Source organism: Rhodnius prolixus, unplaced genomic scaffold (genome assembly GCF_049639745.1).
Source record: "Rhodnius prolixus isolate KJV_2025 unplaced genomic scaffold, Rpr scaffold_7, whole genome shotgun sequence".
Taxonomy (NCBI): domain Eukaryota; kingdom Metazoa; phylum Arthropoda; class Insecta; order Hemiptera; family Reduviidae; genus Rhodnius; species Rhodnius prolixus.
In genome coordinates, this window is record NW_027411582.1 from 36870832 (window position 1) to 36887994 (window position 17163).

The 17163-nt window shown below is 35.0% G+C and overlaps 1 protein-coding gene across 6 annotated transcripts in view; it reads right to left on the bottom strand.

Annotated features, from left to right (window-relative positions):
* Window positions 1-17163, bottom strand: part of Hecw (Hecw ubiquitin protein ligase) — a 204406-nt gene that overhangs the window by 107688 nt on the left and 79555 nt on the right. The window contains exon 1 of one of the 6 annotated variants that reach the window (XM_074115240.1): window positions 9645-10973. The exons of the other annotated variants lie outside the window; for them this stretch is intronic. The gene's annotated coding sequence lies outside the window, so the exon portion shown is untranslated. Of the gene's footprint in view, window positions 1-9644; window positions 10974-17163 lie in introns of those variants that run through there. 6 annotated transcript variants of the gene reach the window in all.

Here is a 17163-nt window from a genome sequence, read left to right on the forward strand (position 1 = left end):
GAATAAAATGGTTCGGATAAGTTTTCCGCGGCCCAATTTTCGTAAAGACTTAGTGCCTAAAAGGAGCGGCTAGCTATAACTTTAATACCGGTTAAAAACAATACTTTTGTCTTAAAAAATTCAACCGGACATTCACCGTAATAATAACAAACAACAGCATTTACAGTTACGTTGAAACTGTAACTAAAATAAATCTTAATACAGTCATTATGGAGACAACTTTCTAGAAAATTTACTGACAAAGTTTTCCCACAGTACATTAAAGTCGTAATGATCAAAAAAAGATGAAGAAAAACAAGTTTGTCTGTTTGTTTGTTTTAAAGAAGGAAAATGAGGAAATCGTGAATGCGGCAAAGATTAGTTCTTGCAGCTTTTCATTAGGCCAATGTTCCCCCCCCTCTTCTCCTATGGATAGTTGAATAATACATTTCCGGTTTTAATCAAATAGAAAGCTACTTCCGTTAATTGAAAAAAAGAAAAAGGCAATATAAAAGGAATAAAAAATATTATACAATAATTTGATTGGACAGTTTTTTTAAAATAAGTGCCCAAAATTAAGTAAACCAATAATAATAATTCTCTCTTTGGGGGGGGGAAGGTATTTGCTATGCGATTGGCGTATTGGATAACCGGCTTCGAATCCCAGCTGCTGACCCTTAGATTTTTCCTCTTCCTAGGGGGGGGAGCTTCTTACAGCTCATTGTACGATGATGGGCAGATAACGAGAGAACACTGTCCAGAGGCAGGCAGTGCACTGAGAAAAGCTCCAGGCGCCAATAAATAACCTCAGATGTTGAACGCGCCTTAAATTATTAAAAAAAAAAAAGCACTGTCCTGCAACACACAGGTGTATTGCGTGATTGTAGACCCAATTTCATTGCTTTGCCTTTACTATTTATTTAACTTACATTTTATATTTTTATAATATTACTTACCAATATACCTAAATGTTACATTTTAACTTTTTTGATTTTTCTTTCACAGGAAATAAAGTTTTCCGTTTTCAGTTTTTCGTAATAAACGGCCGAGGCCTTGTGATTTTTCTTTCTTAGTTTTCTGCAGTTTTGTAGCCAGCCAAATGATAACTGTTTCATTTGAACGTAAAAAAAAAATTGAATGGGATTCGCCATGTTTTTTTCTTGTACCATTATAATAAAGTATCATTATATTAAAAATGTAGTTAGAAGGTCCGCTCGCGAGATCACTAAAGGCCAAAAAAAATTATATATATACATTATATTGTACTAACACTAGTGCTGTTGGCTAAGTATAAATATATAATACACTTTCACTATTGTACGAGTATCTTTTTTTATTTACTTCTTTCTCCCTAGTGACCTAATGTTATATTACAAACCGGATCTCCACATGCATGCTTTTATTTAAAATATAAGATAATAATGTTTTATTCACAAAATAAATGCCACAGACTATATTAGATTTATCTATACGGTATATAGGTTCAAATTAGGCCTGTATGAGAGAAATCTGCCAAGGACAGATATACAGATAGGCTTTCTTTTAAGGCGACTCTCTGATAGTAAATATTTTGTTCTAACCCAGTGGTTCTTAGCCTTTTCATAGACGCGGAACACAATTATAAGTATTTCATACGAATACGTGGTTCTGTGCACCAAATAACTATAGTTTATAATTGAGAAAAACAAAGTGTACAAGAGAACAAAATTTCATACCAATACGTGGTTCACAGTGGGAGTTATAGAACGGCCATAATTTTACAGAATTTCATGACCCAAAAAATTTTCAACCCTTTATATCTTCTACATTTATAGATCTGTGCACAAAATAACTATAGTTTATAATTGAGAAAAACAAAGTGTACAAGAGAACAAAATTTCATACGAATACGTGGTTCACAGTGGGAGTTATAGAACGGCCATACTTTTACAGAATTTCATGACCCAAAAAATTTTCAACCCTTTATATCTTCTACATTTATAGATCTGTGCACAAAATAACTATAGTTTATAATTGAGAAAAACGAAGTGTACAAGAGAACAACATTCCATACCAATACGTGGTTCACAGTGGGAGTTATAGAACGGCCATAATTTTACAGAATTTCATGACCCAAAAAATATTCAACTCTTTATATCTTCTACATTTATAGATCTGTGCACAAAAAAGCCATAGTTTATAATTGAGAAAAACAAAGTGTACAAGTGAACAAAATTTCATACGAATACGTGGTTCACAGTGGGAGTTATAGAACGGCCATAATTTTACAGAATTTCATGACCCAAAAAATTTTCAACCCTTTATATCTTCTACATTTATAGATCTGTGCACCAAATAACTATAGTTTATAATTGAGAAAAACAAAGTGTACAAGAGAACAAAATTTCATACGAATACGTGGTTCACAGTGGGAGTTATAGAACGGCCATAATTTTACAGAATTTCATGACCCAAAAAATTTTCAACCCTTTATATCTTCTACATTTATAGATCTGTGCACAAAATAACTATAGTTTATAATTGAGAAAAACGAAGTGTACAAGAGAACAACATTCCATACCAATACGTGGTTCACAGTGGGAGTTATAGAACGGCCATAATTTTACAGAATTTCATGACCCAAAAAATTTTCAACCCTTTATATCTTCTACATTTATAGATCTGTGCACAAAATAACTATAGTTTATAATTGAGAAAAAGAAAGTGTACAAGAGAACAAAATTTCATACGAATACGTGGTTCACAGTGGGAGATATACAACGGCCATAATTTTACAGAATTTCATGACCCAAAAAAATTTCAACCCTTTATATCTTCTACATTTATAGATCTGTGCACAAAATAACTATAGTTTATAATTGAGAAAAACAAAGTGTACAAGAGAACAAAATTTCATACCAATACGTGGTTCACAGTGGGAGTTATAGAACGGCCATAATTTTACAGAATTTCATGACCCAAAAAATTTTCAACCCTTTATATCTTCTACATTTATAGATCTGTGCACAAAATAACTATAGTTTATAATTGAGAAAAACAAAGTGTACAAGAGAACAAAATTTCATAGGAATACGTGGTTCACAGTGGGAGTTATAGAACGGCCATAATTTTACAGAATTTCATGACCCAAAAAATTTTCAACCCTTTATATCTTCTACATTTATAGATCTGTGCACAAAATAACTATAGTTTATAATTGAGAAAAACGAAGTGTACAAGAGAACAACATTCCATACCAATACGTGGTTCACAGTGGGAGTTATAGAACGGCCATAATTTTACAGAATTTCATGACCCAAAAAATTTTCAACTCTTTATATCTTCTACATTTATAGATCTGTGCACAAAAAAGCCATAGTTTATAATTGAGAAAAACAAAGTGTACAAGTGAACAAAATTTCATACGAATACGTGGTTCACAGTGGGAGTTATAGAACGGCCATAATTTTACAGAATTTCATGACCCAAAAAATTTTCAACCCTTTATATCTTCTACATTTATAGATCTGTGCACCAAATAACTATAGTTTATAATTGAGAAAAACAAAGTGTACAAGAGAACAACATTCCATACCAATACGTGGTTCACAGTGGGAGTTATAGAACGGCCATAATTTTACAGAATTTCATGACCCAAAAAATTTTCAACCCTTTATATCTTCTACATTTATAGATCTGTGCACAAAATAACTATAGTTTATAATTGAGAAAAACGAAGTGTACAAGAGAACAAAATTTCATACGAATACGTGGTTCACAGTGGGAGATATACAACGGCCATAATTTTACTGAATTTCATGACCCAAAAAATTGTCAACTCTTTATATCAGTGGTTCTTAACCTTTTCATAGATTTTTCTCGCGGAACACTAATATTAAATAATTTGATATTCGGTTTTTAGCAAGAACTTAAAATTAAATTAAATGCAAATTAAAAAAAAGGAACAATTTTTGGTTTTCGTATCTTTCCTAAGTTTCTAAATTTCAATACAATTAAAATTGAAATTTCGCGGAACACTTGGACCATATTCGCGGATCACCATGAACTGTAATCGGAAGTACCAAATATTTTCGAGGCGCGCAAACAGCTGTGAGGTGTTTTTTAAAGGCGTGGCGTGCGTAATTAAGGTGCATTACAGCTTAATTCCCAGCTTGCCCTGAATCCTGTTTCTACTCCTTTGTATTTTTATTTTCAATTATTATTTAAATACGTAAATGATAATGATACTCTTAGATGATGCTGGCACTGGACCATTATTTAGGCTATGAGTGTGAACAGCTCAAAATTCAAATTCTTTGAGCGCATCTTTTGTCTTGATGAAGGATATGCATTTGATTAATCGTTTGGTAAGGATTCAGTGGTTAGCGTACACTGAATTCCAATGCGGCGATTTTGGGTTCGAATCCAGCAGTTGGAAATTAGATTTTCTTTTTTTTTCTAGCAGCTTCTTATAACTCATTTGTACCCGGTGGCGGACAACAGTATTGTCTGTAAAGACAAGATCAACACTGTTTGTAAAGGCCGGCACTGCAAATAAAGAGCTCCTAGCGCTTATGTCCTCAAATGTTGAAGCGCCTTCAATAAAAAAAAAAAAATAATAAAAGCAAAACAAACCAAGTTAACCGTTCGGCCGAAACCAGTCAGAAACTGTAACCGGAAATGAGTCCCATCTCAAGCACAGCATCACAATTTTCTTAACTCTTCCTTTCCGTTTGTGGACAGTTTCCACCAAAGTAAACTTTCTGCTGTTTCCACACAATATCGGTGGCAAAACAGGAAATGCTGAAAACACGGGCTCTCGGGCTCTCTAATTCATTCTTTCTTTCTCTCTCTCTCTCTCTCTCTCCATTAGAAATACGATGATTTCCGCTAATACTTCGTTAATTCCCAAAGCGGCGTAGAAATCGCCTAATTTCTAGAATCATCATAGCACTTTTTCTTTTTTTTAATAGCCAAGATATTTTACGACTTTTGGAAACTTAATATTTCCTGTGTCAAAAATAAATTTCGCTTAACTTCCTCTATAGATTAGATGGAGAAAGTGTGGGCACCCCCCCAACCTTTTCTTTTCCTTCAAGATCCTGGTTAGCCAAACGGAAATAAAAATAAAAAAGAAGTTTTTACTGGTACATTATGAAAATGATTATAGCCGGGAGGGCCACCTCTAGTCGGGTAGGTCGTGCGTTCAAGGTAAGGCCGACGGGACGTACTTTAATAAAAAGTACACATAAGGAGGGGCTAGGGTCGGGCAAGGTCGTAGTATCAAGGTCGATTCACACTCTGGAAACATCCGCCAGGTTTGTTGCATTTCTTCAGGATTTTTTTTTTGAGTAGTCGAAGTCTTAAGGCATTCCATTCGACACATTTGCCTATTTTTTTGGCTATATGAGATTTAAACAACCTAAGTTTGAGATAACAGCTGATAACCAGAAGGCCAACAGTTCTTTCTGTCATACTTCCAACACAATTAACCATTATAGCCAAATCTTCTAGAATTAAATGTGAAACTAGGATCTCTGTGTTTGTGCATAGAATGCAGTAATGTGTACTTATTTTATTTTTTTTTTTTGTGTGTGTGACGCCTGAGGGAATAAAATTTCTTGTTTTGGCCCTAAACTTCTTTTTTTTCTAGGAGTCATGTTGTTCAATTTATTCTAGGAGTTATGTTGTTCAATTTATTCTAGGAGTTATGTTGTTCAATTTATTCTAGTTGTCATGTTGTTCAATTTATTCTAGGAGTCATGTTGTTCAAGCTAAAGAAATCAATTCATTTAAGGGAATCCCAATCATTTAATTATAACATTCAATAGTATGTATGCATAATAAATAAATATAAAACAATAAAATACAAAAAATTATTAGTAATAAAATTGCTCTTCTACAAAAGTAATAAAGCTAATAAAAGTGTTCAGAAAGGAAAAATCAAACAAAGAAATAGAATATCTGCATCCTGTAATTGAATGCAATTCAATGTATCGGGTGTACGCCATTCAGTTATTGTTGCATTATTGTCCAGTAACAGAATGCTCAAAAAAGAAAATATATTTACAAAACCGGATGTGGAATAAGTTAACGATATACAATTACTGAAATTATAATTTTTTACGGCTAAGTTTCTTTCACCTTTCAAACTTCCATTGATTTAATTGGTTTTATAAGAAGTATTGTTGATAGCAGACAGAGTTCTGATGTACTATAGTTAGATTCTATAAAGTTAGGCGGTTATAGGCTAGACCCGCAAAGCTAAGATGTATTGTTGGTTAGTGGGTTCAATTCTCCTGGTCTAGCCTTGGATTTTATTTAATGGTTAATATGAGAAATTTATAGTAAAGTATGTTAGGCGGTTATAGGCTAGACCCCCAATGCTACGATGTATTGTTGGTTTAGTGGGTTCGATTCCCCTGGTCTAGTTCTTGGATTTTATTTAATGGTTAATATAAGAAATTTATAGTAAAGTATGTTAGGCGGTTATAGGCTAGACCCGCAAAGCTAAGATGTATTGTTGGTTTAGTGGGTTCAATTCTCCTGGTCTAGCCTTGGATTTTATTTAATGGTTAATATGAGAAATTTATAGTTAAGTAAGTTAGGCGGTTATAGGCTAGACCCGCAAAGCTAAGATGTATTGTTGGTTTAGTGGATTCGATTCCCCTGGTCTAGTTCTTGGATTTTATTTAATGGTTAATATAAGAAATTTATAGTAAAGTATGTTAGGCGGTTATAGGCTAGACCCCCAATGCTACGATGTATTGTTGGTTTAGTGGGTTCGATTCCCCTGGTATAGGTCTTGGATTTTATTTAATGGTTAATATGAGAAATTTATAGTAAAGTATGTTAGGCGGTTATAGGCTAGACCCCCAATGCTACGATGTATTGTTGGTTTAGTGGGTTCGATTCCCCTGGTATAGGTCTTGGATGTTATTTAATGGTCAATTCAAGGAATTTTTATGTGTTTGTAATCTTTTAATCTGTAATTTAACTTATTTATATTAAATTCTCACTAGTATAATGCTTGTAATTTCGCCGTATTAAACTTAACTTAAAATTACGAGGTAGTATTAGAGCCTTATTCCCTTCATCACCGGAACTAGCATTTTGCAGTTTGCACAGGGAAGTAGGCAGTCTCGCAGCATTTATTCCCATGGAAGAGTACCGCGGGCTGTCCACGGTCCCAAAATTTTGATATGGAGCCCGTCTGGGGGTCATAAAAACGATACTGACCTAGCTCACTCAGGCACCTACCTGGTTACTACACTCCCTCACAGAGCAACATGGCTAAAGGAGCACATTATTACTCATCAAATGTCACACTCTTTTCTGAACAAAAAAAGCTTGCTCTTACAGAACAAAAACAAAAAAAAGATGCATGACCAAAAAGAACACCCAGAGTTAAGTAAAACAGGCACAAAGTAAAGGGGGAAGCATTTGGCGGGGAAAAGGCAGGAACCTTCACAATGCTTTGACGACTGAAGAGTACAGGAAGTGGACGATGACGTACTCACGAGGACCCTTCAAAGAATGTGATTTCCGGTGGCATACTCCACTTATATGGAAGGAAATAGCTTATTTTTATTCAGTGAATCATATCCGAGAATTTTGTAATATTATTTATTAAAATATGCAGGGCCTTTTTGCTTAGTCAATTTCCACAGTGATTCGTATTAAATGAATCTAAAATTGTAAATAAAAAGTATTTCTAAATATTTATTACTAACATTTGAAAAATTCAATAAGAAATACTAACAATGAACATTGTTTATAAAAAATTCCTTACGTATTTCTCAGATGACTCTTCAAGTAATTAAAGAAAACCCTGAATTAAGAAAAAAAGGAACTATTATTAAATAACCCCGGCACGGATACCCCATCCTCTTAAAAAACATCCATCTAAATAATGAAGGAAAGGTGTGAGCCCGCGGTGCGCGGGTATAGAAGTGCGGGAAATACAAGAGGAAATGATGACTGTACACACAGAGCTTCGTAGGTGTGCGCGCGTGTTTACATACGACACCGGAAACTTCTAAGAAAGCCGTACGACGCATTTAGCATGTATATAGCTTCTTGTTTTTTTTTGTTTTTTTTAAGTAAATAAAACTAAGAACGCGGGGGCGAATAGATCGTATTTTGTTTACTTACTCGCCGAGTAAAAAAAGGAAGTAGAGCGATCGAGACAAATATTTGTAATTGAGTTTCCACAGGAAGTGCTAACAACATTTTTGCGAAATATAACAAAATTTATGCACAATATTAAGAAAGTCACTTTCTGCTTTCGCATTGACCATCAAATTAGAAACTTTACTTACTGCATATTGGATTCAAAATTAAATTTATCAATTAATGAAGACGCACATTACACTTAAAGACACTCAAAATGAAGGCCAACATTTTAGTGAATAGCGGAGTGCTATACCCGAATGGCAGCGGATATAAGAATTGTCAAAAGGCGAGAAAAGGCCCAATTTTACACATCCATCCAATCTAGTGTCTCCCCAAAAGACCTTGGTTTTTACAGATATACGTAAAAACAACAATAGGAAGTTTGTTAGCCACAGTCGTTAGAATGAGGTTTAATCACAAATTATTCGCCGCACCATCTAGCCCCAGGATTGGTGTGGAAACATCTCACCAGTGTTCCTGGACTTCTGGAATAATGGTAGACGCCGCCAATCATCTAATCCTGGAGTGTGCTAACAAAATACTAAAGGAAGAGACCGAACGATTGTGGAGAGCTGTCCGTTACCTGCCACTAATTTAAATACTATTCTGGCAGCATTTACACAGAGCTCTTTCGAGTTCATAATAAAATAACAAGATAACTCTGTAAACATTCAATATACTAAAGAAGCTTCGAAAGAAGAATTTAAATAGAATAGAATAGAATAAACTTTATTTAACATTTAGGTATATAGGTATGTAGATAAGAAGTTCCAGTATAAATACTATAACCTCCAGCTAATTACATAAATTATTACAGAATATAGAACAAAAGTAAGTAATGAGGGGAAAAAACTATGAAAAACCCTCAGCCTCTAAGAAAAGTTTTACTTCAGGGAGTCCTTAACTCTCCTGTGTGCCTGTGCACCGTGTCCAAACTATAGTCCACTATTTGCCTGCATAGGTGGTTATGACTTGATTCACACTTACTGAAGAAACCAGTAGCGAGGTACTTGATGGTAGCGTTTTACATAGTCCAAGTTGTGACCAGTCTGAGGAATTTATTTTTTTGTATGATCTGCTGCAGCGAGGCGCGATATTGGATCGACGATGTCCAGACTCCAGGAGGGTGACAAGCATGAATGTAAATGGCTGATTTGCTAAGCTCAAGAGGCCAATAACAGAGTGAGGGAGAAATACATTTTAGTGTCCACTCAAAAACGAGTACCAAATTTAAGTTTACTGTACTCAAATACTCTCTTGAGAAATTCGTTAAACATACGCACATATACACGTTTTCACTTTCTGATAACTCAGAGAACCATATCGATCAAGTCAAATTTTACAGTAAAGGAAGTGGCCCTAGATTTTTTTTTGTTTTTTTTTCTTTGTTTCGAGTCTCAGAAGAATTTCAAAACCTGTACTTCCGGTTAAAAAAAAAAACAGTTTCGAAACATCTGACGCAATCTCAAATCATTTTTTTTTTTAATTAAGATAGTGGTTTGGGTACTTACTGCTGTTGAAGATGATATACCATGGGAAAATGTTAAAGAGTCTCCAGTAAAGTTAATCCAATCACACAACTATGACGTAGGTAATATGACGTAGTATGAAAAGGAAACTAAATTTTTTTGGTTTTTAAATAAACAAAGGAGAAAAACTGCACGGAAATAACACTGATAAAACTTTTTTTTTGTGGAACACAAACTAAGGCACGAGATGTTACTCTCTGAAGGTACAGAAAGGAAATGAGCCTGCCGGAGGTAAAGAATGAACAACAAGTAGTGGAGATGTGAGTGTGTGTGTGAGAGAGACAAAGAGAGAGAACACATTTTTTAGTTAAAGAAAAGAAAGAGCCTGAGAGAGCAGAGGGTGGGGAGAGAGTCACGAAAGACCTTGGGGCAGATGTTCCAACCGGAACTTCACATTTCTATAGGGGAGGGGGGGCCCTGGACTCCCGGTCAACTTGGCTTCACAAGAGGAGCTGTGCGTATGTCTGTCTGTCCGCACGTTATGTATTAGCATTAAGGTAGCACGCGTCACCAGTCTTTTTGATGCTCTGATGGTAAAGGGGGGGTTGGTGGAGGGGTTATACTCTTAAAAAAAAGAGACTACCTCTATATTTACAGACAGGAAACCATGTACATTATGTTCCCTTTTACAGAACTCTAATTAATATATACGTAGTAATAAAGTGTTTCGTATAATTTATGCAATCAATAGTTATATAATAAATAAATGAATTAATTCAAGGACATTATTAAAAATTTAATATAAAAATGCATTAAAATGTAGATTTAAACAGGGGGGGCCTCTCAAAATGGGGGCTATTTCCGGTCGAAATAGGAAATCCGCACTAGTGTGTGGCATCTAGTAAACACTTTTGGACGCTAATTTTTCTAAAAATTTAAAGACCTTAAATTATATTCAACTGAAGCCCGGAAGTCTGTACCATTCCTCTCCCAAAAATGGCCAGTAATTTCCGTATTCCATGGATAATTTTTCAATTCTGAGTACAAGTAAATTGACAGAATAGTTTTCGTAATTCCCTCACAATTTAAATAAGAAAAATTGATTAGATTAATAGGAGACTTCCGGTTTGATGATTTTTGACGAAAAACTTATGGAGGGAGAATGCCCAAACCCTGGTTGATAAAGCTGAAACTTTTCAGTTTACGTTTTTCCCAGTTTTTGGATTGGATTGGATTAACATTCCCGAGACATCCAGAAAGACGCGCTTAGCTATTTGTAACAAAAAAAACACGTTGATTTTTGGAGTAGGAAATGGGAAATCAGAAATTAGAACCACTGAAAAACCTCCTTACTCAAAACTTCCACTTATGCGAGGTAAGAACGTAGTCTCTCTCCCTCGCACTCTCTCTCTCTCTCTCTCTATATATATATATATATATATATATATATATATATATATATATATATATATCAAAGGTGCTTCCTCTGACTCGCAGACTCAGATACAGAGAGCAGTTGATAACCTCCTGGCTAACCTGGCTTGCCTGAGCCAGAGGAGGCACCTTTGAAGGCACAGTACATGCTTCACAAGTTGAGTAAAGTGCATTATTTGATAAATTAAGGAATAAGTTTGAACCTTTACATGAAAGATATTGATCACTTAAATATGGTGGCAGGAGGTTTCCAATTTTTTTTGGGTAATTAAACGCAACTCTCCCAAAATTACCAAATAATTATTAAAAACCTTCTTGTTTGTAACAGATGTAAAATTAATTTTTAGCCATTTTGTGTATGCTTGAGAACATCTAAAGCTCTTAACATTTGATTTTTCTAAGAAAAATCACTCGGAAAACTACTTATTTCCCAATATTAAGAAAAATACTAGCTTTACTGCCTTGGCAATATTTTCAGTAGAAAGGGGATGAAAGAATACATAAAAATGACCTATCGCGTGCTCTTCTTTCTCTTTGATAACAAGTTAAAAAGTTGAAATATGATTAATAAATACCAGATTTTGAAATGCACCTAGCACCTTTAATTTTGAAGATATCGAATTGCGGTTTTCGGTTTCTTTCATAACTTTTTTGTACTCTTTAAAAATGTGTATATGAAAATGGGGGTCAACTGCGGAACCCTCACTTTTGGGACGCGCGTCAGCCGCGTATGCGGGCAGGAATCTAAAATCAAGTCACACATATTCTGAAACTAGAGGTGACGGGCAACAAATTTGTTCTCTACTATTTTTTTTGCTCAGATTAACCGTTTTTAAGCATGAAATGCATTTGAGCCGTCTTAAAATGGATCACCCTGTATATAAAGACGTTAACTATTAACTACTTTAAGAATACTTAAGAATTTTAATTATTAATTGCAACCAACATTTGGAATAATTTTATCTTTATCTCTTCAAAACACTCAACGTTTATCAGAAATCCATTTTGTTCAAGGTATTCCCCCGTTTAATAGAAAATACTTATAATAACAAAATTTTAGAATTTAGGAAAAGATTAGGGGAAAAAACAAGAAAGGTAATTATCTTGTCCATTAACGTCTTAAATTAAAATAAAACGAATAAATTAAAGGACAAAAGAATAGCAAGGAAAAATCTCCCACCATTCCTCCTCGCCCTTGCACGAATTTTCCAGGGAAAATGTTTCAAATAACTATTGGAAAATCTTCTCTAGAAAAACTGTCATATCCGGTAGACTGATTTTTAGTGAAAACTGCGTGATAGTTGAAATTTAGTTATAATGGCACACACAAAATACCCCCTCTCAACAAAACAGAATATTTTATTATATAAATACTGACTATATTAAGTTATAATTAATATTTTATTAATACGTAAACGTGTTTTCCTATCCAAGTTATAGTAAAGGAGAAATTACGAAAAGAAGACGAAGACTAGATATGGGCATTCTTCCTCTGATTTAAAAATCAAAATGGCTAAGCATACGCTCAAAAATCCTTGACTTTGAGCTTAATACAATCCGAATTTTATTTTTTTTGGGGGGGGGGGCTATTTATAAAGCACGTCAAAGCTTTTGCTGAAAATTAGATTTCATTTATAAATTATAACTACATTTTTCTAGTTAATAATTTTTTTCCCGCATAAATGTTAGAAGATCCGCGCACGTTCTAGTGGCACAATATATATGTCAAGGTCTTAGACAGGAAGGAAGGAAATTCATTACTTCTTCGAGACTGACTATATTAAGTTATAAAATTGAACCATTCACTACAGACAGACAGACATACTTCTATTTATGGGCAAAGACATAAATTTATTTATTGGTTACACTCAAATGTTAACCAATTACAGACGTCCGAAGGTCTTTTCTTCTCCTTATTAACTTGGAAAACAATAAAAGGTCTCTCTCTCTATACCAAATATAATATTAGATAAATATAGTTATTAATATTCTGTGAATGCAGTGCTGCCAACTTTTTTTTTTAAATAAGAAAAAAGTGTGTCGCAAGTGAGTTTTAAAGAAGTATTTCCTCACTAGTGAGAAACACGCCGAGAGAGAAAGAGATGAGAGAGAGTAGAGAAAACCCCCTTAGAGAAGAGGATGTGACGCGTACTACGAAAACTGAACGCGTAGAATATTAAAACGTTTGTTCATTCCTTAATGGAGAATTCATTAATAAACTTGGCTGATTTAAAGGTGTGTGTGTGCGTGGGAGGGGTGGGGGTTATTGAAACAGGTGTGTGAGTGTGAGAAACAGTCTCATGACTTTTCTCTTTCATTCATGAAAAACTACAAAATTTTGGGCAAAAAAAAAAATCAATGAAATAGTAAACAATTAAAAAATAAAAAGAGTCACTTCCGCTCAAAAGAGATTCATTCAAAATACGATATATTGTAGAATATTTTCTTTAAATCAGGTTTTGAGGCTTCACACAGCTGTTACCCAGTTAAGCTGTTTTGACGTATATACACGTCAAACCAAATCTCAGTTACGGTGCCGTTCGACGTGGTGTACACTCGTTTTGGAAAAATATCAAATTGCCGTTCATTATTTTTGGTGACTGATTCATAGTTTCAATAAGGTGAAAAAAATAACTGCCATTTCAGTCGTGATACATTTATTCTGCCGAGTTTTCGACCTAGCGACTAGGTCATCTTCAGGGCTAGTTTACAAAATAATATTTTACATTACAGGGTTGGTGTGTCTTTCTGTCTTGTCTGTTCATGGACTCCTGTCTGTTCAGTCGACTGAACAGACAAGACAGAAGACACACCAACCGGGTGTCGACTCGCCAGAATAAATGTATCACGACTGAAAAAGCAATTATATTTTCATCCTATAAAATTGCCATTAACTACAAAAAAACTCGAAATTTTAATAAAATACAATAAGAATATTATTTGATGGGATGTTTCCTTTATCTTACCAATAGAACTGCCACGTATTTTATACGGAGGGGGGTGGAGGGAGCCAGCCAAACGATAAGTGGTTGGTACATGTTTGGTCTTCGCATTAGAGATTCGGGAATTAGGCACACAAATAGAAGCTCTCAAACCCTTGTGCAATGCCCAGATAGAGGTTCAGACCTCAGTACGAGCATGATGTTCATTTTGCACAGAATTCAAAAAAGCTCTTTTCTTCCTTGTAAAAAGCTCTTGCGTCCCTAGTTATAACTAGGCAAGATTTTGGAATGAGCACAGAATGAGCTCTGGTAATCTCAAGCCCCCGAGAGAGATTGCAGAAAAAGTCGCTTGTAGTGACTATTATGACGTTTGTAAACTTTTTAATTGTTTTGCCCTGCGTTCGACACGTGTATACCACGTCATTGTCGTGATTTTAATTCGAGCACACTGTGGTGAGGGGGGGGTTGAACCTAAATTCCGTAATGTATACGCTTAAGCGCAATTTGACAGTATTTTTAGTTGCTCCACAGTGCAGGATATTATCATTTGGTTCTTCTTCCATCATCAGGGGGCAGATTGTAACTTCATTTACGTCATCATGTCACACTACACTTGGACGGATAAAATAAAAAAGATGTTAGCCCCAGCATTTAAACTACGCGATAAGGGGAACTCCATATTTAGATCCATTCTTGTGCTCATGGTTTATTTTTTTGTTCTTAAAATGGAACAAAAACATGTTATCAAGGAAAACTAAAATAGTAAACATGGCAGCATCATTAATGACGTACCTTACTCATGACGCTCACAATTAAATTCATTGTCTGATTTTAATTCGTGCACACTGTGTGGGGGGGTCTTTTTTTAAAAAACTAAATTCCACTGGTTAACTGGTTAACTGAACCATCCCAAGTCTATACCGGAACTGCCGCCTCACGGAACAATGTTTCCTCTCTCACGATCAGCTATTTGAGTGAATAGGAATTTTAACCTTTAAATTACTCACTACCAATCACCTTGATTATTGATAACAATTAAAATTAATTCAATAAAATAAAATTTTAAAAACAACACTTTCAACTATTTCTTAAGTCTTTTTGAGATAAGACGTAATGATGGCCGCTTAGTCAGACCGATTTCTAGGTAAAAGAAGCGCATTCCAATCACACTTACTATAACTTATCTAATTTGTTGACTACGAAGCGTCGTAGTTCAAGGCTACGTCGTAGGATAACAAAATGATTCTAGGAAACGATAAACGTATTTTTATTGGGTCTAGACGCAAATAATTACAATGCTGATGCAAAAACTTTGTGAATTACTTTTTTTTCTTGTCACATTATTTGAGAAATGCTTACAACTTGGAAAACCCCACTGGAAAGCCTGGATGGTCGATAAGAGGAAGGTGAACTTTTCTTTGAAACTAAGAATTTATACTTTAAAAAGAAGATACTTTGCTTTATTATAAAGGTACTGACAAAGAAAGTGTTTCAGTTCGCTCTGGAATAGATAAAATAAAGGGATACACCTACCCTATCCGTCTCTTTCTTAAGGTACCCTTCACATTTCTTGCACCTCTCCAAGAACCCCTTCTCCAGGAAATCCTAGGCCAGTCAAAAACGGATATGGTTGGTTTTACCAGGTCCCGTATCCGGTGTTGAGTGGACATGCAAATTTAGCGTACCATCTTTTTCAAATGCGGCCTTACCCAGTCGCTGCCAATCTTCACCGGCTGTGGTGAGTCCAATGAGACTGTGCGGCACTTTGTAGGAGGTGTGTCCCCGTTTATTCTAAAACTAGGATTCCTCAGTCTTCGGGAGGTTAAATGTCTCCCTTCCAGAGATTTGTGGCATCTGGTAATCTAGAAACCAGAACTTTCTAGGTTTATTCCAGTGCACTGAGGCGATTGAGTCGCCATGCTCCCTAGTGTCCTGTTACTACTTTATTAGTTTATTGTATTGGCATCTGGCAACCTTTAGCCGGATTTGTTGGTTTCAAAGCCCCCGGTTTCTCTCATGAGATGAGGGGTGGGCGGGGAACAATGGGAACTATTTTGGATTGTCTGCGTTCCTTCCCCTTTTTGGTGGAACTGCCCTTCTAATACAATCTACAATCTAACCCCTTTTCCAGCTCCGCAGAACTAAATGTTAAATGTTCCAAGATCAGACAGGAAATGCTGAAAGGAACCTTGACTTTTAACATATTTATTAATCTTTCCCCCCTTTCGTAGTTTCCGCAGTTATAGCTTTTTATGAATGAATTCCAATCAGGTACTTAAATAATAATATAGATAATCATTACGTAATTCATAAAATATTTGCAAAATTATTCAGATGCAAGTAACACGTACAAATTTATTATTATCTCTAAATACGAGTATTTAATTGGTTCCCTGAGTCTAAAGAGGTGTTTAAAAAAAACAAAAAAAAACTATGCGTTAGAACAGAGTATCTGAAGAAACGAAAAAAAAAACGCCCCGGAAGTCCAGGCGATTCAAATGAAACTTTGAGATTAAAATTCCTTCACCGGATGTTGTAGCCAGCATCGCGTATTTTTGTTTAGCCTCTAAAATGTTTGTTTCCGATTTTTGTTCGTCTAAAACTTTTATTAGAAATATTTTTCTATTAGATGTACTTTTAATAGGAAATGGGTAGACGTAAATAGTTGTTAGCACACGTAAGCAACTTGTCGTGTGCGTCTGACCGAAAAGAAAGTGAAGACGAATTCTTTATACCGGAACATATTAATAATACATCTGATGATGATGCGACCTACGAAAATTAGGTGAATCACCCACCTGATCACTCTCTCCTCTTTCTCTCTCTTCATCATGCATCAACAATTTTTTTACCTCAATTGCAATTTTTCCACCCCAAAAAAATCAAAACCTCATCACGATCTTTAAAAACTTGACTTCATCATCAATGGCCGGCCGGACCAACCGTTTACCACTTCTTTTCTGGGGTTTTCAACAAGAGCAATCAACCGTATTAATAGTGACCGTGAAAATTAAAGATGGCCGACTTCGAATAAAAACCGGAAGTGGCTAGTTTTATGAAGAATAAAAAAAAAAAAGAAATTATTTCTGCTAAACATTTTTCTAGGTTAAAGTAATCTTTTTTCCTTCGTATTATTAGCTTTTACAGTAAAACATTTATAATGAGGGCTTATATTAGAAAATGTT